Genomic DNA, 24,665 nt, shown 5'->3' with positions numbered 1-24,665 from the left:
TATACACTCATACACACTCATACACACACACTCATACACACACACTCATACACTCGCACACACACTCACACACATACACACTCATACACACACTCACAATCATACACACTCATACACACACTCACAATCATATACACACACACTCGCACTCACACACTCGCACTCACACACACTCACACACACACTCGCACTCACATACAATCATACACACTCATACCCACACAATTATACACACTCACATACACGCACTCACACACAAAAATTTACTTGGCTGCCTGCCAGGATGTCTGGCGCAAGAGGCCCGCAATACACACACACGCACAGTGTGTGTGTGTGAACACACACGCACACACTCACCCACCCATGTGCATTCTCTCGGCTTGCTACCCCACCCCTCACTCTCTCTCTGTGTGCTCTCCCCCTCCCTCCCACACACACACACGCGCATGCACGTACACAAAGCTCCGGCTGTGTGAAATGAGGATCTGGCAGGGCGCCAGGCACAGAGCTTTTGCAAAACAACAAGAGCCGTCTCATGCATTTTTGGCAGCTCCAACCGGAGCTCGGAAAGGCTGGGGGGGAGCACAGAGGGCAGTGGTGTAAGGGGGGGGTGGTGTTATGGGTGTAGGCTGGAGTTGGCCAATGGAGACCGGGGTTCGTGGGCAGTCGGGATGGCGGTGGCGATATGGGGTGAGCAGCGTGCGTGCCTGTGCCCAGGGGGGTGGTGGTGGTGGGTAAGGGGGGGGGGTCCTCTGGCTCGCATGGCTTGCAAGGGGTGGGGTGGAGTTGAAAAAAGAGGGCCTTGTTTTTCTGTAGTTTGCCGCAGCTCCCAGTGTCCCATGTGACTGGCCGCTTGCCTGCCGTGGCTTTGATGTTTGCAGGCCTGCAGAAAGCTTTCCTGCCTGCCTGCCTTCCTCTTCTGTTTTCTGTGCGGTTGACATTTGTGGAGATGCAGTTCGGAAACTTATTCGTTTGGCCGGTGCACGCTATTTGTGTGTCGCAATCAGAGGCCCTCTCCCCCGGGGTGGGTGGAATTTCATTCTGGTTTTGTTGACAGTTGTGTGTAATCTTTCCAACTCAATCCAGCCGACATTGACGATTACAGAAAAGAAACGCGTGTGGAAATCTGCGACGACTTACGCTCCATGTCTATTATTGAACAACCGCATGTGAGAAAATTGCCGTTTCGAATGTGCCTTGCAAACCACTAACAGTTTTCGTTAATGGGAAACTTTGACGTTAATGATCAATTCGCTGCTGTACACGATTCTTTTTTTTCTAGAAAAAGCCAGTTTGGCCTGAGCCACGTACAAAAAAACCTTACGTTTACCCTCCCAAAGTTTCTGCGTAACCAGCTGACTTTATATTTAAATAAACCATTGCCGGTGAAACGAATAGGACTCTTTTTCAACTCAAAGTTACCGCGACGTGATGATAAATTAGTAATTATCTTGAAAATTGATCCCGAGCAAACGACGGTTCCTAATTCATAAAATCAATAATTTATTTTTTAAAAACGGACGCGGAATAATTTACTGAGCAGAAGGAGCAGGAGCCGTGCTTGGGGGCGGTGGGGTTGGGGAGGTCAACCCACCGCTGCGTGGTCCAACAGGGCCCACGTCACCTGCTTGGGCCACGTTCAAGCCACCGGAGATGATTGCAGTTTCGCAAACGCGCGCGTTATTTGTCCACGAACGGGCACGCACTCCGAGTTCTCTGGCATGGACCGCGTGTGCACTGCGGCTCGGCTTGCCTCCCCCGGCTCGCCTGCCCGCTCGCTTGGCAAGAAATTGCATCTGGCTCCGATTCAGGCACGATGAGTTGGCTCTGGCTCACCCGCTGCGAGTGTGGGAGCTGGAGAGAGAGAGGGGGGGGAAGGGAGGTGAGCGATGGATATGTGGAGGAGGCGAGGGGAAAGAGGGAGGGAAGGGGACTGAGAGAGAGACCCCGAACAGGATTGTTAATGGGAACGGCGCGAGGCTGTGTTGTGAGAGTCAGTGCCGTGCCAGACAAATTACGCTGCCACGGTAATGAGCGAGAAGCAGGGGTGCTTCAAAGATGAGCGTGGCGCTTTTCGCCGTACGTGTTGCGCAGCGGGTGCCACTGTAGTTGCTGCTCTTATTAGGAAAATGAAAAGATGAGCTACCTACCAAGTTTTGATGTGGCAAACCAAAAAGGTGCAAGAGCCGCTAATTTCGTCTGATCGTATAATGCAAAAAAAAGATAGATATATCTGCAAATAAAAACCCGATGTCGCGTATGAATTTTTTTTTGCTCGAGTCTCCATAGAAACGTTTGCCTGTGTTGCTGTGTTCACGGCGGGAGGAATGGGGGGAATGTGCGTCGTGGATTAGCAGCACATTTCCCAGGCACTGCAGAATATATCATTGTGTGTTAGCACTAGAGTCTAGAGAGATCATGTGTGTACTTTCGGTCGGTTAAAAAAGGAAACGCTTTAATGTAATCGAGCGCGTTGTTGATTCGTCATAGAGCATTTGAACAAGTCACATTAAACTTGAGCATGCTCAGTGAGCTTCTTAATAGCATAACCAAAGATTGTTTTTTGAGAAAAAAAATAAAGGCAGTAAATTATAAAATTAGGGAATAAAAGACAGCAAGACACTACAACTGGTTTGTGTTTTTTTTGTGAGCAACACCGGGATGGAGACGCGCAGTGTGCGTGCGGGTGCGTTGTGGTTCAACCCTTCCCCAAGCCCCCTCTCCCGGGTGTGCCTAGCACAGTAAGCCGAATGAATGAGGTCTCTCCAAGGCAGCGCCCACATTGAATCTGTCAGCCACGCCTGACCTCAGCACTCTCTGGAAAATCCAGGCCGGCTCATCCTTTCCACTAACACGGCAGCCTGAGAAATTGAGCCACCCTCCCCTATTGGAATTGGGCTCCAAAGGGTTTCTATAGCCCTGGCTGCGCCTGGGTTAATTACGTGCGCTTATGCGTCAAATGGGCACCCGACCCACCCACCCATCGTCCAGCCACCGCTGTTCATTGCTCCGATTAGCACGGTTGGCTATATACGGTGCGAAAGAAGTTCATATATATATACGTGTTGAACCGCAACCCGTCTGCTTGTCCGTGTGTAGGCCTTGCTCACTACGACGTTTCAGATCGTTTCACAGGCCATTCATTGTTCACACTCGGCCTCAGCTTGCCCGTGCCTATCTTCATTCGTGACATAATCGCAATCTGGATAATGTTAATTTCACCACCCTCGCGTTTGCGTGAACGTTGGCGACAAAGTTTGCGATTGCTACTAGCCCAGGGCGCTGCAAGTTATTTTTGTGACCGAGCATTTACGATGTAAATTTTTTGCACCCACTCTTCAATTAGCTTACATTTGTCAAACGCAGTCCCCTGCTGCCTTCAAAGTTAAGCGTCTGTGGGTTAAAACAATTCATGATTAATCTCATGTGTGATGCTCAGCTGTTTACGGCTTGTGTCCGTGTGGCTTTCGAAGGCTGCCTTGCGCTGGCGAATCGGTGCCTCATTACATTGCACGCATTCCAAGCAGCTCACAGACCCCGAGTGTGGCTTACCACGTCTGAACGCGCCGCCGTGTCGACCCATCAATCTTATTGCACACCTGGACAGTTTGTGGTAATATGCACATACATATACACACACGCACGTGCGCGCTATTGTTTGTTTATGATTTTTGCCCCATTTTCTCAGCAGATTACGTCCACATTGAACGCAGCCTTAGAATCCATAAGAGGTTTTTGGGTCCGATCGCATACATATAAATGTGTATCATTAAACCTGCCACCACCCGACACGGCCAGTTAGCAGAGGTGGGACAAAGTCATTGTTATGCAAGTCCAAGTCGAGTCGCAAGTCATCAAATTCATGACTCGAGTCTGACTCGAGTCCAAGTCACATGACTCGAGTCCACATCTCATAGGTGGGACAAAGTCATTGTTATGCAAGTCCAAGTCGAGTCGCAAGTCATCAAATTCATGACTCGAGTCTGACTCGAGTCCAAGTCACATGACTCGAGTCCACACCTCTGCCAGTTAGTAAGGTTTGTCACGTAAAGAAAGCATGCCTGAGCGTTGACCTGAACACCTCAGCCAAATGTCAGTGATTTTAAATGTAGCAAAAAGGTATATTTCAATTGATGTTTTCGAGGCCCCTTTCCTCCACAGGCATCCTAGAGCCCTGTCAGGTTTTAAACTCGGCAGCCCGTTGGGCCATTTGCTCTTAAAAGTGTCCGGGCCTGCTTCACCCATTTTCCCATCCGCATGCGAACAGGCAGCATGTGCATTCAGCAAAACAGCCCTTTGGGAACAGCGCTGGACGGTGGTCGTTGCGGGACAATGCCCCGACCGTGCACAGAACACACGGGAGAGATGACGATGGCGAGATATGTTATGCCTTGTAACAAAACAACGGGAAGCAATCAAGGATGGACTCAATGCTGCGTGCGCTGTGACGAGGTGCATGCGGAGAGCTGGGGCTTGTGTACACGGTGGTCCACAGATGTCTTGTGACCCCCCCCCCCAATTAATTGACCCCGCTAACATTTTGTTCCCTCTGCATATCCATTTCTGTTTTAAATAAACCTTGGGGGTCACAAGACATCTGGACCCTGTACATCTGGTTCAAAGTGCCGTGGAAATTTGCTGTTAATTCCACTCCGTGTTGAGTGCTGACCCGCCCATACTGGACATCTGTGAAAAAGAGCATCATAGCTCATCGGATTCCTCCAGTCTAAATAAAGATTCTGATTCAGTGTGCTCATTCATTTTGCCAACACGTATAGGAGTGGTGGCGTTACCTCCCCACCACAACTTTTTTGGGCAAATGAATGAGGATGGCGTGATTGAGTCGTGCCAGCCCATTAAATGTGCTGAGTATATCCACAGGCGTGCTCGCTGCGGGGATTTTCAATGTGCACATAATTGCCGTGTCTCTCTCTCTCTTGCATAATTATTTGGCCCAGCTCAGAATAAAGAGGTCTGATGAATCTTTATTCAGTGAAATGAAGATAACTGGTAATTTTCACAATTAATGCGCGATTCAACCGTGAGCTGCACAGGCCGATATTACATCGCCATTCGGACACAGCTGCCACTGGAACATTAGCATTCTGTATTTATGGATTTCACTCGCACACTGTATCGTGCAGTTGATGCTCAATGCCGTTTCATATTTCACCATCTATCATATAAAGAGGCTCTTGATGGAATAAAAAAAACATACCGAACATGCAAATGAATTGTTTCAAAAAAACCTAAACAATCCACGTAATTTGTTGCATCGACATATAAAGTTGCAATTCATTTTTCAAATCTCCGTAGGTGCGTTTTGTTTAACACTTTCCTTTTTCCGTCAAGTGGAAGCTGTAATCATGGTTTTTTTTTATAACGACAAGAGTTTGCAACCTGGGTCAGACCAAGGGCGGTGTGATGGATCGTTTTTAATCACTCCACACACCCAAAGTGTTACGCACGTGTGATGTCAAATACTGCTTGTGCACCCGGCGTGCAGTGATTGTACAATACAGCGGCGCCCCTGTAACTTGGGCAAAACAAACCCCAAAGTGGAGGGGCTAGGATCAGGCACAAACCGGCGCGGATTGCGCCTGCCATTAATGTGCACGCGGTTGACGATTATGTTATGGTACGGCGTGTCCCCAGCGTGCTGCGACTTGCACTGCGGTTTGGGCCCCCGTAGGCCTGAGCCCCCTAACATCTTCTCTGCAAGACACCGACAATTAAATTGCCCGAGCCCGGCCTCGCATTCTCATCATCTACCGGTTTATTTCCTGCCCCAGCCCGCTTCCTCTCTCAGCCACACCTTGGCTTTGAGCATTTGCAAAGACTCGCCGCAAAGTTTCCATGCGCCGGCTTGCCCGCTTGTCATGAGTCACCGCCGCAGTGTTACTTAATTGCAAGAGGCCGCGACGGCCCCCGAGGTATGAAGGAATCCGAGTTTGGCGGGGCAGGCCCCAGCCCGCCCGTCCACCCACCTGCCGGCCCCGTTGGCCTCGTGACACACCTGCGAGCGGAGCATGATCATCGTCTGGGAGACGCCCCTGCCATTGATGCCTTTTTGTCACCTCTGGCCAGAGGCGCTGGGGAGTGTTTTGGGGAGAGCGTTGTGGCGAGGAGTTGAGGTTTGAAGTGAGATGGTTGTGGGCTATAATGCAGCTCTGAAGGGTGAGGTGGTGGTGGTGGTGGGGCTGCAGGGGAGGAGGATGTTATGAAAACAAGCCGTGTGGAATTTCTCCGGACAGCTGGTTGTGGGAGTGCGTGGACTGGCATGGACGTCGAGTTGAGTGAGGAGCTGTCGACTCGGTTGACGTCACTTGCGTCCCTGATCTCAAGCGAACATTGCTCACATTTTGTTTTCGGTGCGAAGCTCCTGCGCTTCCTTGTGTTTGCATTAAAACCCTGTTTACATTCCTGCAAGTGTTATTCATAGCCAAAGACAGCATTACGCCATCCGTTTTATCTAGCACGGTTGGTCGGGTGACATCAGCCCGATGTTTCTTGCTTGCCAAGATCGACATTCATGTGTAGAGTCAGCATCTGCGAGTCAACGCTGTGGCGCTTATGAAATACAGTAGGGTGGTTTTTGATTACTCTGCCAGCGGTATTGCAGGAGGATGTGTCAGTTTGGTTGGGTGTAGCTGTGACACGGAAGCCGTAACGTGAAATGTGTGAATCATAAGGCAGTGACACACACACACACACTGCATTGGTTATAATTTACATTAATTAACGACGTGTGTGCTCGTGGTTAGTCGGTCTGCCTATCTCTCTCCTTTTGGCTGCTTCGGTCTATCGATTAATCTCATCCAAGTTAGTCTCCACTCGCGTTTACTTTCCTGCATCTGTAACTGTCAATTATATGTCCATTCGAGATGTGTCTGTAGGGTCTATCTTCTTGGTTCTTTCGGTAAAGTCACGGCTATTTCTGCGACTGCTGACTTTACCGAAAGAACCAAGAAGATGAATCCCTGCAGTCACGAAAGCTTTAAATCGAAATCTGTAGGGTCTTTTGAGGTTAAGCAAAAAGACCGTCTATCAGATCGTGAGCCCCATGACAGATAAGAGCGAGCACTGGGTGTTGACACTTTAGCTCGCTTTAACTAGTTCTACTTCCAGAAACCAGACAGGAGGACATTCAAGGTCATGTTATGCAGAAATCCCAAAGGCAAGAAGAGAGAGCGGGGCATTCCATCACGTGCGAGAGAGGTTCTCTTCAAGTGAATTTTAAGAAACGGAGGCTCATCTCTTCATGCCCTTCAGACAAAAATAATTCCTCAAAGAATAACAGCTGGCAGAGTTTGATCTTGGTTTACTGTTCGTCTCGGGCAGGCTTAAATCTGTAAAGAGAAACGATTGAGATTTGTGTCGGGGATCGTGCGTGTAGCACAATATATGCAAGGTGGAAGCTCTGCCGGCATTGACTTGAGCACAATATGGAGGGATGACCATGACCGTTTTTATCAAGCAGCCCCAATGGTATTAAGTCACCTATTAACACTGGTGTAGCCAAAGAGTGAACATAAACAGCCGAGCGCCATATGTCTCTGTGACCCTTAACTCTGTCAAGGTTAGGGTCACAAAATTCACTGCATTTTGGTCTCAAAGTCCTTCCAGTCGGCTCGGCTTGGCTGATCAGAGAGGAGCACTGCCAGTTGATTGGTCATTGCTTGCGTGCACTGGCGAGGTGTCAGAAAGTACATTGGGTCCGACAGAAGAGTCACTTGCACACAGCTTTGGGTTGCATAGTTGCAGCGACATGCGGACCATCGATTAATTCTCGTCGCTCGGTTCCAGCAGTCGCAGAAATAGCCGCACACTAATCCAAAGACACATGGGGCAATTTGGTGGCAATCGGCAGCTCACTAAACGTTTGAGCAGAGATTTCACCGAGTTACACTAACCTGCTTGCCCCAATCCTTGGTCAATTATTTGCGATATCACCACGTCAGGATACGAGGCACAATTCGGAAGCGATTTCACAAAAATCCCTGCGCGAGGACCCACGTCAAAGCACAATCGATTGCACCAAATTGGCGCAGTGTATGTTAACCCTCGCCTCCTCGCTCTGGTTGGGGTCCTCGGTAGCTTGTGATACTTTGCCCTGGTCCCGCTGCAAATGGGTGCCACGGTCGCAAGATGTTAACTACTTCGCCTGGTATACAGGAGGTTGTGGGTACGATCCCGACCCCCTCGACGCCTTTATATTTGGAGTTTGCATGTTTTCCCCGTGGTTGCGTGTATTTTTCTCTGGGTCCTCCAGTTTTTCCCTCCACATTTAGAAACATGCATTTACAGTATTCAGCTGCTATACATTTCCACGTGATAAGCCACTTCGTTGAGCTATCGTTTGTGGCCAGGTCGCTTCTGAAAAAGAGCTCAGTGTGCCTTACCTGGTAAGATAAAAAATAGTTTTGTTTTAGTTTTAAATGAGGCCACAGCGTTAAAGGTGCGCTGTTGCAAATACTGTATCCTAATGAATGTTTTGGCAGAGTGAAAGGTCATCCTGTTTCTGCTCTGCGTGATGCATGCTCGCTTGCCTTTTGACAAAGTTTACTGAAATGGCCCTTGTCTGAACGTAAACAACATGGGGCGCACTAAGCACGTGTAGTCCCCTCGGTGTCCAGCCAAGCATCTCAGCAGCCTCTTGATTTATTCCAAACTTGTGACTCGCAGTAGGACGAAGGCATGAGCATTGGAGCAGAGTTTGCAGCAGGCAGGGGTGTCTCTGGCTTTGGAAAGTTGGTGGGGAGGAGATACTTAAAGCCCCCTTTGTATATCATTTCACGCTTACCGGCCCAAAGTGAAAAGCACCACCACTGACTGCTATTGCATGGGATTTGGCTGGTGAGTGCTCGGCGCACGGGCGTGCACTCGTGTTGTAAAGGACCATTAATGGTTCCCCACCATCGCGGCAGTAATTAATTAGAAGCACTGAACTTGTCACTCGGTGGGGAACCTATTCATTAAAGTTTTTTTTTTATGGTGACCACCAGTCACTACCGTGCATCCCGTTTTCTGCCTTGACGGGTCGTGGGGAAAACCCTGGAGAAAAGGCCCTGGAAGACAAGTCCCCCAATTTTAAACAGGAGTTGCGTATCGGACTCATTCAGAGTTCGTTTTATCACATTAACGTGCACGTGAAACGTATATCCTGCAACACACGCAACGGCTCATTATTCACGTGGTGCATTCAAATATTTGAAAGAGTTACTTGAAATGTGATTGGGGAAATGCGTGGTAGCCAAAATTGACTACAGCCTCTGTGGGTTTCTTCCTGGGAGCTGCAAGTAATCAGTTGTGTTTGCTCAGAAATGAGTTAAATATGGCTGAGCTTAGGTCAAAGAACACAACGTCCTGCCACACTGATAATGGTGATGTGGCCTTGAAGCTTGGACTCATCCAAACAGTGGGACTGTAAAAAGGGGTCCATAAACTTCATGGAAGCCAACCTTTCTGCGGCGAACAAGCAAATAAGAAAGGCTTTGTGAACATTTGGTGAGAGTTACAAGTATGCAGCGGTTTAAAAGTTCCCGTGACTGAGCAGACCAACATGTTCAAAGTTTTGTTGGTGGGAAAACAGTTGGAAAATACATATCGGTGTGTGCGCCATGCAGATCACCAAGGATGTTTAAGCAGCCCTGGTTTTGAGAAGTGCAAACGGTTGAGCTGAAGCCGGGGTAGGGACCTAAGCAGTTCTTTGTTGTGAAGATTTGTGAGACACCAATGCGCCCTCGGCTTTTGTCTTAAGAAATTATGGGTGTGCTTCGTGACACCATAGCACGTGAACGCACAAATGTGTATTTACATGTTTCGCTCGTTCTCTTTCAAGCCGCATAGTTTCAGTGCGTCGGCAAACCCGATAAATCTGCTGAGCAGGTGGGTGGAGAGCAAAGACGATTACATGGGAACCTTGTATCTTGTAATAGTGTACGGTCTTTGGCTGAGTGGCATTCAGTGGTTGGTGCGTCACCCTGCACAAAAAGCCACGTGTTTGGTGTGTGACCTCAGAAGAGCAATAGCAGGTTTTTTTTTACAACGGTTGGAAGGAAAGATAAGCAGACTGTGCACATAGTGAAGTAACGATCTCTGGCAGGAGGGGAACAAAGCGCTGTTTACCAACAGGGAATGGCGTAACGCTCTTTTTTTCTGCCCTTGCGCAAGCAGCGGTCCACTCCATGCTGGCCGCTACTCGCGACGATGTCAGCTTGCCCCGATCAGCGCCGCCTCTGTCCTGGGTGTTGGTGAGCAGGCCGCCACGTGGTGTGTAAGGCCGTGGGTGTGCGCATGCCCCCACCGATGCGCGTCTGCGGTGCAGCCGTTCCCAAAACAGCAGTAGCTCCACGTGGCTCTTTCACTGCGACCGCCACTCTGTTCGAGCAACGAACGTTTTCTTTCGTCAGCTCGGTGAGCGAGGGAGGTATGGAGGTGGTGGTGGTGTTGTCGCACAGCAAATATTTGGAATTGGCATGTTTAACGCTCGAGATGCACGGTATAAGCGTGGGCGTCAGCTCGCCACTTAGCGCATGCTCGCTTGAATGTGTCGGTGGACAGGATGTTGTTGCTCTACCTGTGCCGAGTCCGAGAGGGGGTTGCCCCCACGTCCATGTGGGATTTCTCTGGGCTCTGTGGTTTCCTCCCACGCAACATAACACTTCAGGATTGACCAAATATCGCAAGCTTGGGCCCTTTTGAAAAAATTCTACCACGCAACATAACACTTCAGGATTGACCAAATATCGCAAGCTTGGGCCCTTTTGAAAAAATTCTACCACGCAACATAACACTTAAGGATTGACCAAATATCGCAAGCTTGGGCCCTTTTGAAAAAATTCTACCACGCAACATAATACTTCAGGATTGACCAAATATCGCAAGCTTGGGCCCTTTTGAAAAAATTCTACCACGCAACATAATACTTCAGGATTGACCAAATATCGCAAGCTTGGGCACTTTTGAAAAAATTCTACCACGCAACATAATACTTAAGGATTGACCAAATATCGCAAGCTTGGGCCCTTTTGAAAAAATTCTACCACGCAACATAACACTTAAGGATTGACCAAATATCGCAAGCTTGGGCCCTTTTGAAGAAATTATGTCTTTATGTTCAGACTTCCCTGACTAAATAGAGGAAGGAGTGTGTGCGTGTGTACAGTACTGCCGCGTAAGCCCCTTGCGCAGAGCTGTGGAAGTTTCGTTTTGGCCAAGACTGCCACAGGGCATGGCAATCACATTCGTTATTTAAGCCAGGTGAGATACCGCTGGGACAACAACATGTCTCTCTTACAAAGTGAGACCTTGAGAAAACAAGGGCAGACACGGAGCTGCAACCACGTGTGAAAACTAGAATACAGTTGTGTAAAAACATTGATAACCAATTAAACAACATGACTCATGAACAGCATTCAAGACCTCCCCACGCCATGTCCGTCACGGGGGTTGTTTAACCATACTTCACCACGTAGGTCAGTGCGGGTTGGTGTAAGGGCCACGTTCAGATATCACTCGCCACGGATGTTGGCCATGGCCGAGAATCCAACTCAGGAAAACGAGTTAATCGCGTAGTAAATGAACCACTATTGCTACCATTTCGCCTCAACAGCACTTATGTGTTACAGTAATACAAATTGGTTTATGTTTTAATGTCTAAAATATGTGATAGCTACACATGCGAAGTATAGTCGAAATCTTGAGAGACGTATGAAAAAAATTGGTATGAAAAAATATAATACCCACACTTATATTTTCTATGTAATTACCCAGAGTTGAATGCTATAGAGTATTGTTATTACTGACGTTGAGCCGAAAGGTGTGTGCAGAAACGTTTATCCGTTGGAAAACTACATTTGTTCTTAAAGAACGGAGTTTGATTCGTGGCCACACACAAACAATTGGAGTCGGTATCTGTGGCCGATTGCGTAAACGCTTGAAGGGCAAATTGCCCCGCTCAGTTTGTTCCGTGAGCCCTCTCTTGTGTACGGTGGAAAATATCACTCGATGTGTTGTATGTTACAAGTGGCCGCTGGTGTATAATACTCCACTGGGCCAAGGGAGCTTAAATTTAGTACCTGGCACCAGTACGTCGCCAAAAGTCGTCTGTGGCGTGGCTTCCCCCTTGCTACTACCCCTTGTGACCTTAATAGGCGCTCACCAGGAGAGGAACCTTCCACTGCAGTGCGACTCGGCTAAGAAGTGGAACGCGGCCCATTTTTTCCTGTCCGGGTTCATCCGGTTCAGTCGAGTTTTAAACACTGCGCGAATTATCCCATAATTTCTAAATCTCATAATAGCAAACGATTATAAATACATAACACGATTACGCATGTGGATGACTTGCTTAGTCAGACCCGCAAAAGTAATCGGATCCTTAAAACGGCTTCGAAATTCTCTTGGGCCATTCTGGGCAAAATAAGATGTAGTGAACTTGAGCGTGGGAGTTTTTTTTTAAATCTGCTCCAGTTTAGACTCGTGAGCTCTCTCACAGAAAAACATATTTAAGGGGGACTGTAAGGATTAATGAATTACTTAAAATCGTGACCCCACTGGTACCCCAGACCCCCTCCCTCCTGCAGTTTCCCGAGCGGTTTCTGGAACACGCTTCCTCCGACTCGCTCGGAGCCCTATTTATAATGCGGCCCGCATTCGTGATTGCACACGGGTGCTTGTGTCTGTGTGTGTGTTCACGCACTCTCGGATCGTACTTCTAACGCACGCAAACTTAACACAAGTAGGCTTCACGGAATCCCGAGGCAACAACATTCCACCGTACCCTCCAAGCTTCACTGGAGCTAATATTAAGCAAGAGATGTGGCCCTCTCGGTTTTTTTCTCTCTCTCCTCGGTGAGGTTGGGACAAGACGGCTGCAGCAACGCTCACGGCCGCACTCAAACATTGACGCCTGGGCCACAACGTTCAAACGCAAAGTCTCAATTGTACGTCGTTCTGCCAACTGGTAGCGATGGCATATTTAAATAAACCCGACGCAGACGGCAGCTTTCCTGTCTCGTTTTCTGCGTGTCCGTGCTTGCTTGCTTGCAGCAGTGCGTGCGCACGGATGCTTGCTCTAATGCACCACGCCACGTGTTCGTAGCTGCAAAAGCAAGGGGTGTGGGTCTTGTATTTTTTGTTGTTGGACTGGAGAGCATTAGTTCACTTCCTCCTTTCTCTCAAGAAAACCGCATGCTGATCTGATGCAACTCTGGACAAGATCGAGTGGGGAAGGCGGGGGGGGGTGTACTAACGGGAGGGAGGGAGGTGGAGGGGGGGGATTGTAACGTGGTGGGGGGGGGGTCCACTGAGCTCGGCCCTTTTGCAAGCGAGCCGCAATAACAGGAAGCGTGAGTCACGGGGCCCCTCGGTGTGCTGTGGATGGAGCTGCCTACTGTTGGCTCCGTCCTCTCACCCTTCCCCCTCCCCATAGCCATACGTCCCACCACTCCTGACCGCCATCCTCAGCTCTCTCTCTAGGGGCTGAGGCAGCGGGGGCAGGGCTGGGGCGATGGGCGGGGATCGTCTGCTGTCATTACCTTGCCACGCCACGTAGCCACGCTCTGTGCTTATTCAAGGACAACGCCTCGATTCACAAACGGCTAAAAGCTCCTTATTCAACACGTGTGTTGGTGCATAAGCACGCCATCGCTACCGCCATGGAAATCGGTGTTCTTGCGTGCACAGGACAGTGTATGTGTGTGCATGAGTGTGCATTTTTTTTATCAACGGGGTTTATTTATAAAGCCACTTGCTAAATAAAACCGAGCCGTGTGTACGCCTGTGTATAATTGGTACAAGTATGTCCTGATAAAGTTGCACACGCGTCCAAGTAAACATTGCACGATCCGGTTCAGCTTCTTCTTAAGCACCATATTTTACATTTGTCAAAAGCATGAGTTCATATCTTAAATAATTATTGTGCACTTCTCAACACTTTTATCCATCGCCCACATACGCAATGAAGCTAGTGGGCTGGAATCAAGTTAAATAAATGGCATTCATTCATTCGTTGCTTGATTTTACCTGTCATTTTCTTCTGAGTCTGAGCTGGTAAAAATACCGAGTGGCCTCTGTACCTTTGTAAAGAAGTTGCTGCTCCTATCCGAAGCATACACAACAAGACCACTTTCATCCACTGTGCGTGACACGAAAGCGAGCGATGACATTGCAGGAGAGCGGTCGTAGCCGCAAAAGCACCAACCCGCCCTCACCCACCCGGCTCTGGAGTGAAGAATCTCGCGGTGGCCATGTGGCACGTGCTTCTCGAAGTGAGGACGCTTGGCACGCAGGCGTCCACCGCCAGCGGTGCAAGCCTGCGCCACGTCATTGCTTGGTGTCGCTGACTGTGCACCGTGACCCCCCCCACTGCCCGTACCACCGCCAGGCCCAAAGGGGTCCCGAGGACACGGGGAGATGCAAAGTGCGGGGTTCATGGGGGACACGGTGAAGCGCGCTCTCCATCGCTCGCTATCTCCGTCCCCATCGTGAGCTCGCTCAAAACGTTGGACACGTGTTTTGAGGAACAGGCTCTGCCCGGTTGTTTCCTAATGGATTGATGGGTACGTGCAATCTCTGCGCTCTTTGCTTTATCAAAGGGTACCTGTTTGTTTGCGGTTCAGCTATGGTGCAACAGACTGGATATAGTGTGCAGAATTTGAAGGTCATCTGAGTGACAGCACAGGCTGCTGTGAATTTTGTTTTAGCATGGCGCACCACGAAGGCATGTTCCGGCATTACAGTTACGTTGCGAAATAAAACGTGTTCTATTTTTCTCTCCCCCTGTAAATGCGTAATGAATTACATATAGTTTGTGCCGAGTCAAATGTATAAATAATTGAACGAGTTTTTTTCTTCACGCCACGCAGTTGTGTCCTGGTAGTAACAGCAAAAATAGCAATGTTGTGATTGTGTTTGGTACCACATGTATCATTATTTTAAGGAATAGATTGTGACCACCACTGCTGGAGATGACATCACGTGATCGATCAGTCGCTAACAATTGTACCTATACTATACGGGTCTGTCAGCTTTGCAGAATATTCATTACTTGTTGCTGTGTTTTCATTCAAGGCAAAACGCTTGTGTACTGGAGATGGCTTGACTGGTAAATCTGTAAGATATTTTCACTGAATTTGACTAATTTTAATTTGTCTTCAGTTTGATTACCATTAGACGAAATGTTGCAGCTCTAATTATACCTCATAACCCCCCAGGCACAAGATGCTCTCCCGGTACACGACCTACAGTGTCTACCTTGGGCAAAGGTGTGCTGCGTGTGACACTCACTGTCAAGCCAATTTATTGTTGGGTAACATGTGGTGCCCTTCTGGCACAAATATGCCGCCACAAATGGGCCATCGCATCATTCAAGATAATAAAAATAATAAGAAGAATTCTATAGGTACAAAAACAGAATTTAAAGTAAGTCGTTACTGTGAGTTATAGAGATGAGTTGGGTGCTCAAGAGGAGGTGGTGTCACATGGCACTCTGGTGTCTGTTGGGAGTGGCACTTTACAGGCACACAAAGATCAAGATCCCACATGTAGCCACATCGACTGTTGGAGAAAATGCTGTTATCATGGACTTGTTAAGGCCAGCACAGCACACCGAGGGGTTTGGTGTGGCAAGAACTACACGTGGCCGCCTCTGTCTCCCCAGTTCTGATGTTACTGCACCAGATGATACTAATTTCCAGGGTGAGCCTATCTAGAAGAGGCCCAGGATCAATCGTTATATCACTTGCCACTAATTTGAGCGTGTGCCTGGGAAATTAACTGAGGTATCTGGGTTCGTAATGCAAGTGCACGAACCACCATTCCCGAGGCGCTAACTACTCTGTTACCGTTCCACGCACGCACACACGCACACGCACACAAACGCACACACACACACGCATACACACACACACGTACAGTTTGAGAAGAATGAAAGCCCTGGATACGCGCGCACACACAACTCTACAACAAGACTGGGGTTTGCCGAGCGGCTTTACAAATCCTCTTGTATGTGTGAAGTTTTACATTTTTAATAGAGGTATGTGCACCGGGGGGGGTGTTTTTGTAACGTAGCGCAGATATGGCTTATGGAGTCATAATAAATAAACAGAGAATGGTCTGTTTCATCACCAGGATAAAATAATATTGATGGGCAATCAGGACCAATGTTTTCCAGAAGCATTTGTTTAAGGGAGGCCAAATCCTGGATGGGTTTTCACTTCTCTCCCAAGCTAAATAAGTCCCACACCCAACCCATGAAAGTCAGAGAGATCAAAACTCGCTTAGGATTTTCCTTTTTGAACGTATGCTTCTAAAAAAAACATTGGTACCGAAGACCCATTAGATAATGGTGAAGAAACACGTTCCTGTCTGTTCTATTTTCCAATATTAACCAGCACATAGCATTTGCGCAACTGTCGAAAGTTCCTCGATTTAAGAAAAACACAAATACTGTACTGTACAAACAGGAGCAGAGAGTTGGGTCCTGCAATCCGTCACGCAAGCTTTCAGAATCTTTATTTAGACTGAAGGAGGAATCCGATGAGCTATGAAGCTCTTTTTCACAGATTCCCACTCGGGGCCGGTCAGCAGCAATCCAAAGCCCGCTGGGTTGCGAGGTCACCCGGAGATGGCAGTAAAGCAAGCGGGTTCATGAACCTGTCTGTGTGGACCTGTGGACGACTAGAGAAACTAGTTTTTACCAAGATACAAAAAAACCTTGCTTTTTAGGTGTTATCAACTAATAGGAGTGTTTTTTGTGGTTTGCTAACCCACGCTAATCAACATCTTAAAGTGCAACTGGCCAAAGATGCCGATACAGGAACCTCATGAAAAGGAGTCCTCATACTCTGAATGCAGCTTCTAGAAAGTTTAACACGTAGGCTTTCAAAACCAATATTTTCCATAATAGGGGTTTTTGGGTTCGATCGCGTAAATATAATTGTGTCGTTAAACCCGCCACCACTCGACACAGCTAATTAGTAAGGTTTGTCACGTAAACAGAACGTGCCAATTCGATACTAGTCAAGCAGACCGGTGTGTTGAAGAGTAAATCCACAACATTTACAATTCGAGTACGACTTTTGCCAGTAATTACAACTAGCATCATCAGGCGACAGCCAGATTAGATTTAAATCACACCGGTGTGCTGTACTAGTAACGAATTGGCATGTTCTGTTTACATGATAACCCTTACCAATTGGCTGTGTCGTGTGGTGGCGGGTTTAACGACACGTTTATATTGACGCGATCTGACCCAAAAAAACTCTATTATGGATTTCTCCTGGAAAGTTTAAACAAAAGATGTCGTGATTATTCCGCCGATTACCAAATCATCCTAAACACGCCAGAACTCGTTAGATCTTGAGAGCCAAGCCGGACTTAACCCGACTGTTGATCGTGGTGGTTGTTGTGGTTGTAACAGGCTGCGGGGCCACGTCATGGGCATTGCAAAACAACACATTGCTTTACTGTACAGTACTCCTATGGGCCCACCTCCCAGCCTTCACCGCTCCACGCACACCGGAGTCGTGTAAACGTTGTGGATTTACTCTCCAACACACCGGTGGGCTGAAGTAACTAATTAGCGCGTGATGTGATAAACCTTACTGGCTGTCGTGTGGTGGAAGGTCACGACACATTTATACTTACGCGATCTAACCCAAAAACCTTTATTATAGTGAACTCTGGTCAACTATCCCCCTCGACCCGCACGGATAGCACCTCATCCAGCAGTGGATAAAAAAGGAATGTACACCATTGCTGATAATAACCACAAGTGGATTTTTTTTATAATTATAGATTCAGCTGGCACGGCCGCGTGCGTGAAGGTGGGTGAAAAGTCAAGCTGCAGGGCCTGTGGCGGTCGACCGCAGCTGCGCGCGCGCGCGTGCTCGAGTGCGTTTCACTCCAAACCAGCCGCCTCTCATTGCGAGCAGAGCCGGACTGCCGCTGTGCAGCAAAGCCACTCCACGCCTACACCGCCGTGCCCATACCAACAACAACCCACACCTTCCCCTCTTCCTCCTTGCCACCCCAACCCACCCCCTCTGCTTTGCCCCGATTTGGACACACGCGAGCTGCGTGCGCGCGTGAGCGTGCGACCGAGTGGATGGCCCTAAATTTAGCCGAGGCCTCCCTTGGGCCAACTCGAACCAGATGTTTCCAACCGTCTGATGTCCCGCGGCGAGCTCTTGCTCGATACGTGATTTGGGGAGTGGTGGGTGGGGGTGTTGCAGAGAGGGCTCTGTGTTTTTGTTTAAATTGGGAATGGGGAAAGCTGTGGCAGGGACAATGAGGAGGAGATTTGGGAGGGAGGCCAGATTGGGTAGGAGAGTTGATGGGCAGGGCAATGGGGAAGGAGATCACTTGAGGATGGATGAGTGTATGGATACATACTGGCTAAATGGAAAGATGGGGTGGATGCAGAGAGCGAGCGAGCGAGCGAGGGATGGATGGGGACAAGGATGGATTTGTCTTTATTGATACAGGGTGGGATGCATGGATATTGGGGTACATGAATGGACAGATGGATTGGTGTATGGTTGGATGAAGGTGATTGGGATGGGTGGCTGTATGGCAGAGGTCGCAAACGGGTTTTGATTCCTTACCCGTACCCGGCCGCACCAGGGTCGCAAATGGGTACCCGTACCCGGCCGAGTACGGGTACCCGTTCCCTACCCGTACCCTACCCGAAATGAGTGACAAGCGGTTACTCACCAGTGGCTCACGGCCTACCCGTACCCGGCCGCACCAGGGTCGCAAATGGGTACCCGTACCCAGCCTACCCGTACCCTACCCGAAATGAGTGACAAGCGGTTACTCACCAGTGACTCACGGCCTACCCGTACCCGGCCGCACCAGGGTCGCAAACGGCTACCCGTACCCGGCCGGGTACGGGTAGCCGGGTATCGGGTAGGGTACGGGTATCGGGTACCCGGTTGCGACCTCTGCTGTATGGATGCATGGCAAGAGGCTGGTGTGCGTGTAGAGCGAGTTTGGCGAGTGGTGGAGAATAATGGACCTGCTCACAGGCGGTGCAGATGCATGCGTGGGAGTCGCGTGTTGGGGTGGTTGGCCACGTAGAAGATCCATCGTGGGCCAATTCTGGCACAGTAGAAGAGGCTGAAGGGGGGGGGGAGACGCCACGGCGTTCGTTCTCGCTCGCACACACGGCGTGTACTTTAATCAGCCTGGGACGTGTGTTTACAGTATTGGGTGTCTGCGCCCACAGCGGGTTCTCTTTATCGCCTTTCTAGAAAACAGAAAAAAAAATACGACTGCCTTCAAGCTCTCCCTCCACCTACAATGGCGACACGAACGGGGACCGCTCGCACGCATCCCATAGACGTGTTCTTGCAGGAGTGTAACACAGTTTAGTCTTGCTCGCTTGGCGATAGAAGAACAACAACTGCCCACGTAGCGCCCTCGCTCTCATTTGTTGGTGCGTGCATTTTGGGAGGCCGGTGCTTTTTGTTTAATGCCAGCCCGTTTTGGAAAGCACAGGCTACCGCCACCACCACCACCAACCACCCCCCCCCCAAAAAAAACCCAGTGTTTTTGTTGGCGCTTGGCTCTCAACCAACTTTCCGTGAGGGCGTGCGATGATGTTTTATTCATGGGGCGGGCGGCTTGGAAAGACGCCCGCTGTTTTGCTGTGCTCCAGGGAAGGTCAGAACGTTCACGCCATTCGAATTTGACGCGTCTCCCCGACTGTCATGGACAGACAAGCACCGTCGCTCAGTGCGCACGGACAACACGCGGAACACAAGGCCAGCAAGAATCGAATTCGAGTCGCTGCGATTGTTCGCCGCTCGTGAAAGCACACCGCTGTGCCACACAGCACAAAAGACACAAACACTCCCCTTGTCACCCTGCCTGCATGCGTGTGCGAGCAGGTGCTGGTTGGCGAGTATCTATTAAGGCCAGGACAGCGCATGAGGGGTGGTGTGGCCTCTACCATGCCCGGCTGCTTTGTCTCCTCTCCGTGTTGATGTTCGCACATCAAGTACTATTTCTAGCCGGAGTCAACATACCTAGGACACGATATGGATCAGATATAACTTGGCACTGATGTTATCCATGGCTGGTAATCGATCCCGGGTCACCGGGTTTTTAGTGTGGAAACCACTGCGCCACTGCTTCTCTCCCGCACACACACACACGTGTGTGTGTGATGGATACACACATTACAACAGCGGACATACACACTTGGGAGCTGGACAACACATGCAACGCCCCAGTCTCTAACCACTGCTGCCACCGCACGCAAGATAAAGTGGTGTTGTTTTGGGTGGAACATTTGGAGAAAAAAAAACACAATTCTTGCAGTCAAGGAATAAGAAATAATACGGCCGAGCAGTGCGTGGGGTATTTTAGAGGGATAAGGCTCCGTCGATCGTCCATTGCGCTTGGCTGTGACCTGGGCCATTCTGAACGGAGCCAGGGAGCTCTTAGACAATGCGCCAGCTAACCCACCCCCCTGCCACCCACCCCTCCCTCCCGTTGGTTAATTATTTATTTGCCTAAACCCTTTTAAAGGTAGCCGAGTGCACTTTCCATTAATAAATAAACCTGTTATTCATTAATGTAAATACACATTTGACATGGTTTACATAACGTTTTCTTGGAAAACAAAAATAAAAACGCCCTCTGCAATATTCTGAACTTCCACCCACACGCTGCGGGCAATGTTTGTCCAGCCTATCGAGTACATTTAGCACAAATTAGTTTAAGCTTGTTGTGTGTGTGGGATTTTGTCGTTTTACAAACACAGCCGCCGTGCACTGCTGCCAAGCGTCACCACGATGCAGCAACAGTTGCAAGCTGCCCATTGCTGCTGTCAGAGCCGTAAATGGGCTTCTGTATAGAGACACCCAGAGAGAGAGAGAAAGACTGAGGCATGGAGAGAAACGTCCACAAACACAGGGTGGGGGAGAGTGGGATGTGGAGAAGTGTGGATGGGGAGTCGATCCCACAAGAATTGTTTCTCAAGCGCATACACGGAACATTCCAGAACTATTTTTCTGTACGAACTGGAGTCCATTCCAACCCCAAAATCGATTTCAGCTCTATGAATCGGAAGTGCCCAAAACATTTTTCAATAGTTTAATATATGTAAAAAACTAATTTATAAAATTCACAGACACGAGTTTATTTTCCAGCTGTTGGTGATCATCTGACATTTAGAATGTTACATGTTACGAAATGTTACGAATCTAACTGTGCAACTCGATCAGAAGTCTCGAGTCTCGAGTGTCAATCACGTGGTTCGTGGCCAGGGAAATTCGACGGCAGCGTCAGCGGCAGGGGTAATGTGGAGAGACAATGTCATCACCTGTGAGTGGCGTTACTTTGCGTGTGTTGACAAAACGCGTAAGAAGGTGGAATGTGACATTTGCAGAAAATAACTTGTGCTGCATTCAGCAAAAGAACGTCACCGATGTGGAAACACCTTGGAAATGTCCCACCCGGCAGAACAATCGGCATGCTTTCAAAGCACACCCTGCAATGTGTATGTATATGTGTATGTCTATCTACGAGTGGTCACGGTAAACTGAAAATATATAATTCACCAAATATCTATTAATAACACTCTACCATAGTGATAGGTTTTTACCCTTTCAACTGGTACAAAAACTGACACCTTTATACAAGGCATCATGTTTGCAATAACCACAACACAAGCAGTCAAAATGCAAACAAAAATAAAACTTTGATAATGATAAGCACTGTCCTTGAAGTTGTACTAGTACGCCTTTTGGCGTCATCTGGTCCAACACCAATGGAGACTAGGCTCTAAGGAAAGATGTCTCGGGTGTGGACCAATCAACTTCAAGGACAGTGCATATCATTATAATTATCAGAGTTTTCTTTTTGTTTGCATTTTGACTGCTTGTGTTGTGGTTATTGCTAACATGATGCCTTGTATAAAAGTGTCAGTTTTTGTACCAGTTGAAAGGGTAAAAACCTATCACTATATTTTGCCACTGGTAAAGGAGATGTCTCATAGTGTAAACACTCTACCAACGTGCGTAATTATAATTGAACGGCTATATATATATTGTGTTAATGGACAAAGGGGGTACCACAAGGGTAGAAATGTGATATGGTTTCCCAAGGCTACTCAGCAGCAGTTGTGCTGTGGGCAGACAAACAGCGACATCAGTCAGAGGAGGAGGGTGATGATGATGATGATCTCCCAATGGGGAGATGAGCTAATTTCGCACAGTCGCTCAGGGTCAAGCAGGCGACCTCTCTTCCTGTACTCGGTTCTGGCCTTTGAAGGAGAAATTATTGGGTTTGAGGTGGTTTTTATGAAAATTGCTCGTGTGTGATGTATGATTATTGGTCCGGTTTAAACAGATATGTAGTTACAGGTGTGAATTATTATTAATTGGTTAGGTTTTTTTATATATATAAAGTAGTTATTTTTCGTGTGAGTTGCGATTATTGATTATTATTGAATACTTACATTTTTCTATATGTTTATATGTTGGTATCCTAAAGTATTTAATTCACATTCAGTAACCAACTATTCAGAACCTTTAGTTAATGTTCTGTTTATGTATATAGTTCCATTTTATCACTTAATGCTTAACACCTGTATTCTGGCAAAAAAAAAGAATCCCGTAGGCAAATAAAGAAATGTGTTTTTCAGTTAATGTGATTTGGAATCGAAATCGATTCCAACAAAGTCTATTCTAATCGACTCCAAAAACCTTGGATTCGGCCATCCCTAGAGAGAGGTATGTTGATGATCAAGGAGAGAAACAGACGTAAAGATAACGAGAGAGAGAGAGAGAGACGCGTGGAGACAACGGATTCAAAGACATTCAGAGGGCCACGCGGAGATGGATACAGAGAGAAAGAAGCAGAGGCTAGGGGAGCTACAGGGAGAAAGAAGATGAGAGGCAGACACCACACATGGACAATTCAACATGAACACACTCTGAAAGAGAAAGATAAGGCGGTTAACATGGATATACCCAGAGCCATAGACAGACACGGGAGAGACATGAAGAGAAATGGGCAGATAAATACATTTTGGGGAGGGGGGGGGTTGCTGAGGAAGTGGGGGCTCAGTGCACGTGTTGCATATTTATAAAGCTGGCACGGGACTGCCGCAAAGCACATTGCAACATGCACTCGCTGATACCGGCTACGTGAAAAAAACAGCAAACTGCCCTTGCACAAGATTGCGTGCATCGATTAGTGGGGTACACGAGGCTGCTGCATCGATGGGGGTGGTCTTACCCCCAAGCCAATAGCAATCCAAGTGCTGTTGGAGCCTGACCCAGAGCGAGAGGGTGCCATGAGTTGTCGACGTGGCACGACTGTTGTTTTGCATCACGCTGCCAACGCGCCGGGGTGGGTAGGCAGGCATGCTTATAATTGGTGGACACAGAATGGATTGTGATGTTTACGGTGACGTTTACAACTGCCCGCCTTGGAAATTAACGTCAAAAGATTAAGATGGTAAAGAATTTTGGACAGTTCTGCTGCTTTGGTCTGAACGGGCCACGTGTTATTCTCGTGGCTGGCTTTTTGTGCATGTACAGTAACCGGGCAATAATCGGCAGCATTTGCTTAACAGATCAAGCAGTTGCTGTTGATGATATTCAGAAAATAAAATCCGCCCGAGGATTTTCCTGCTTCAACAAATACTGGTGAGAATAAACATGCACTGTATATCTTGAAAGGCCCATACAGTGCATAGGCTGATTGACTAAAGGCTTTACTTTTACGTGCAGACGCAGACCGCTTATTTCCCAAATACAGTAACAGTAGCTACCAAGCTCCTCACCGTGTTTCAGTGCTGTGTATTGTTGTGCGCTCGAGGCTTCGTGAGATGATATCGCACGCGCCTCCGTGGCATTTATTTAAGAGGCAAAATGGAAAAAGGTCTTCAGAAGTTGTTTGATGGGGGAGATGAAAGCGCGCGCGATCCTAGCCACTTTGTTCCTCGGTAATGAGCGGCCTCACATGGACGTTGTTGCTGGTGGGGGGCTGAGAACGGTGCAGGAGGGTGGGGGGGGCACTGCTCTCTTGATCCCTTACCCACGAAACTGGAGTGTCCTCAAGACTACTGTAAACACATCTGGGCCTCGTCAGTGTTGGGCATGCCGTTAGTGCCAACAGTAATGCCCTTTAACCCAGGAAAGCCTCACTGAGTCTAAATACATTCTGGACGGTCCTGCATCGGGATTCTCTTCTAAGCCAAGGAAGGATTTCAGTCTGGTTAGTACAGCACGTGGAAGGGTGATCACCGGCCGGACACTGCCAGGGGTTGTAGGTGTAGGGCTGGGAGTTGGCCAGGAGATGACAGTACAGCAAATGGGTTCCTGACGTATCCGCTCTGGCATCATTAGCCATGCTCTGTTCACTGCTGGATGTTCTCCCCACGCTCTGGCCATCACTCAAAAGTCTTGTAATATCACAATACATCTTATTCCTGGACATCAACTAATAATATCATCGCCCCATATAGCCAGTGCTTGCCCTCCTTCACCTCGCCTGCAATTCCATCACCGGTGTCACCCATCCACATTACAAACTGAATTGTGACTTGCTGACTCGCTCATACTGGAGATCTGTGAAAAAAAGAGCATCATAGCTCACCGGATTCCTCCTGCGGTCTAAATAAAGTTTCTGATTCTGTCACACAA

General features: G+C 48.4%; 1 protein-coding gene and 3 long non-coding RNA genes across 11 annotated transcripts in view; 3 read left to right on the top strand and 1 right to left on the bottom strand.

The window, feature by feature from the left end:
- Window positions 1–15,138, bottom strand: part of LOC144720079 (uncharacterized) — a 21,841-nt gene extending 6,703 nt beyond the window's left edge. For 2 of the 5 annotated variants that reach the window (XR_013585697.1, XR_013585701.1), the window contains exons 1-3: window positions 14,218–15,138; window positions 5,988–10,380; window positions 1,595–1,854 (exon numbers count right to left, since the gene is read on the bottom strand). This is a non-coding gene — a long non-coding RNA (uncharacterized LOC144720079). Of the gene's footprint in view, window positions 1–1,594; window positions 1,855–3,351; window positions 3,394–5,987; window positions 10,381–14,217 lie in introns of all 5 variants that reach the window. The other 3 variants (XR_013585699.1, XR_013585700.1, XR_013585698.1) reach the window with 3 other exon arrangements.
- The window catches only part of KIAA0586 (KIAA0586 ortholog), a 187,257-nt gene that overhangs the window by 39,001 nt on the left and 123,591 nt on the right, over window positions 1–24,665 (top strand). The window lies entirely within an intron of this gene.
- Window positions 757–13,004, top strand: LOC144720081 (uncharacterized). 2 transcript variants are annotated; one of them, XR_013585703.1, is made up of 2 exons: window positions 757–10,416; window positions 12,858–13,004. It is a non-coding gene; the product is annotated as an uncharacterized LOC144720081 (long non-coding RNA). The 2 variants fall into 2 exon arrangements; XR_013585704.1 differs by having other exon boundaries at window positions 757–10,429.
- On the top strand, window positions 13,289–24,665 carry LOC144720080 (uncharacterized). The gene is made up of 2 exons (XR_013585702.1): window positions 13,289–15,106; window positions 15,216–24,665. It is a non-coding gene; the product is annotated as an uncharacterized LOC144720080 (long non-coding RNA).

Source organism: Lampetra planeri, chromosome 7, assembly GCF_965212315.1.
Source record: "Lampetra planeri chromosome 7, kcLamPlan1.2.h2, whole genome shotgun sequence".
Taxonomy (NCBI): domain Eukaryota; kingdom Metazoa; phylum Chordata; class Hyperoartia; order Petromyzontiformes; family Petromyzontidae; genus Lampetra; species Lampetra planeri.
This window is presented reverse-complemented; position numbering and strand designations above follow the sequence as displayed.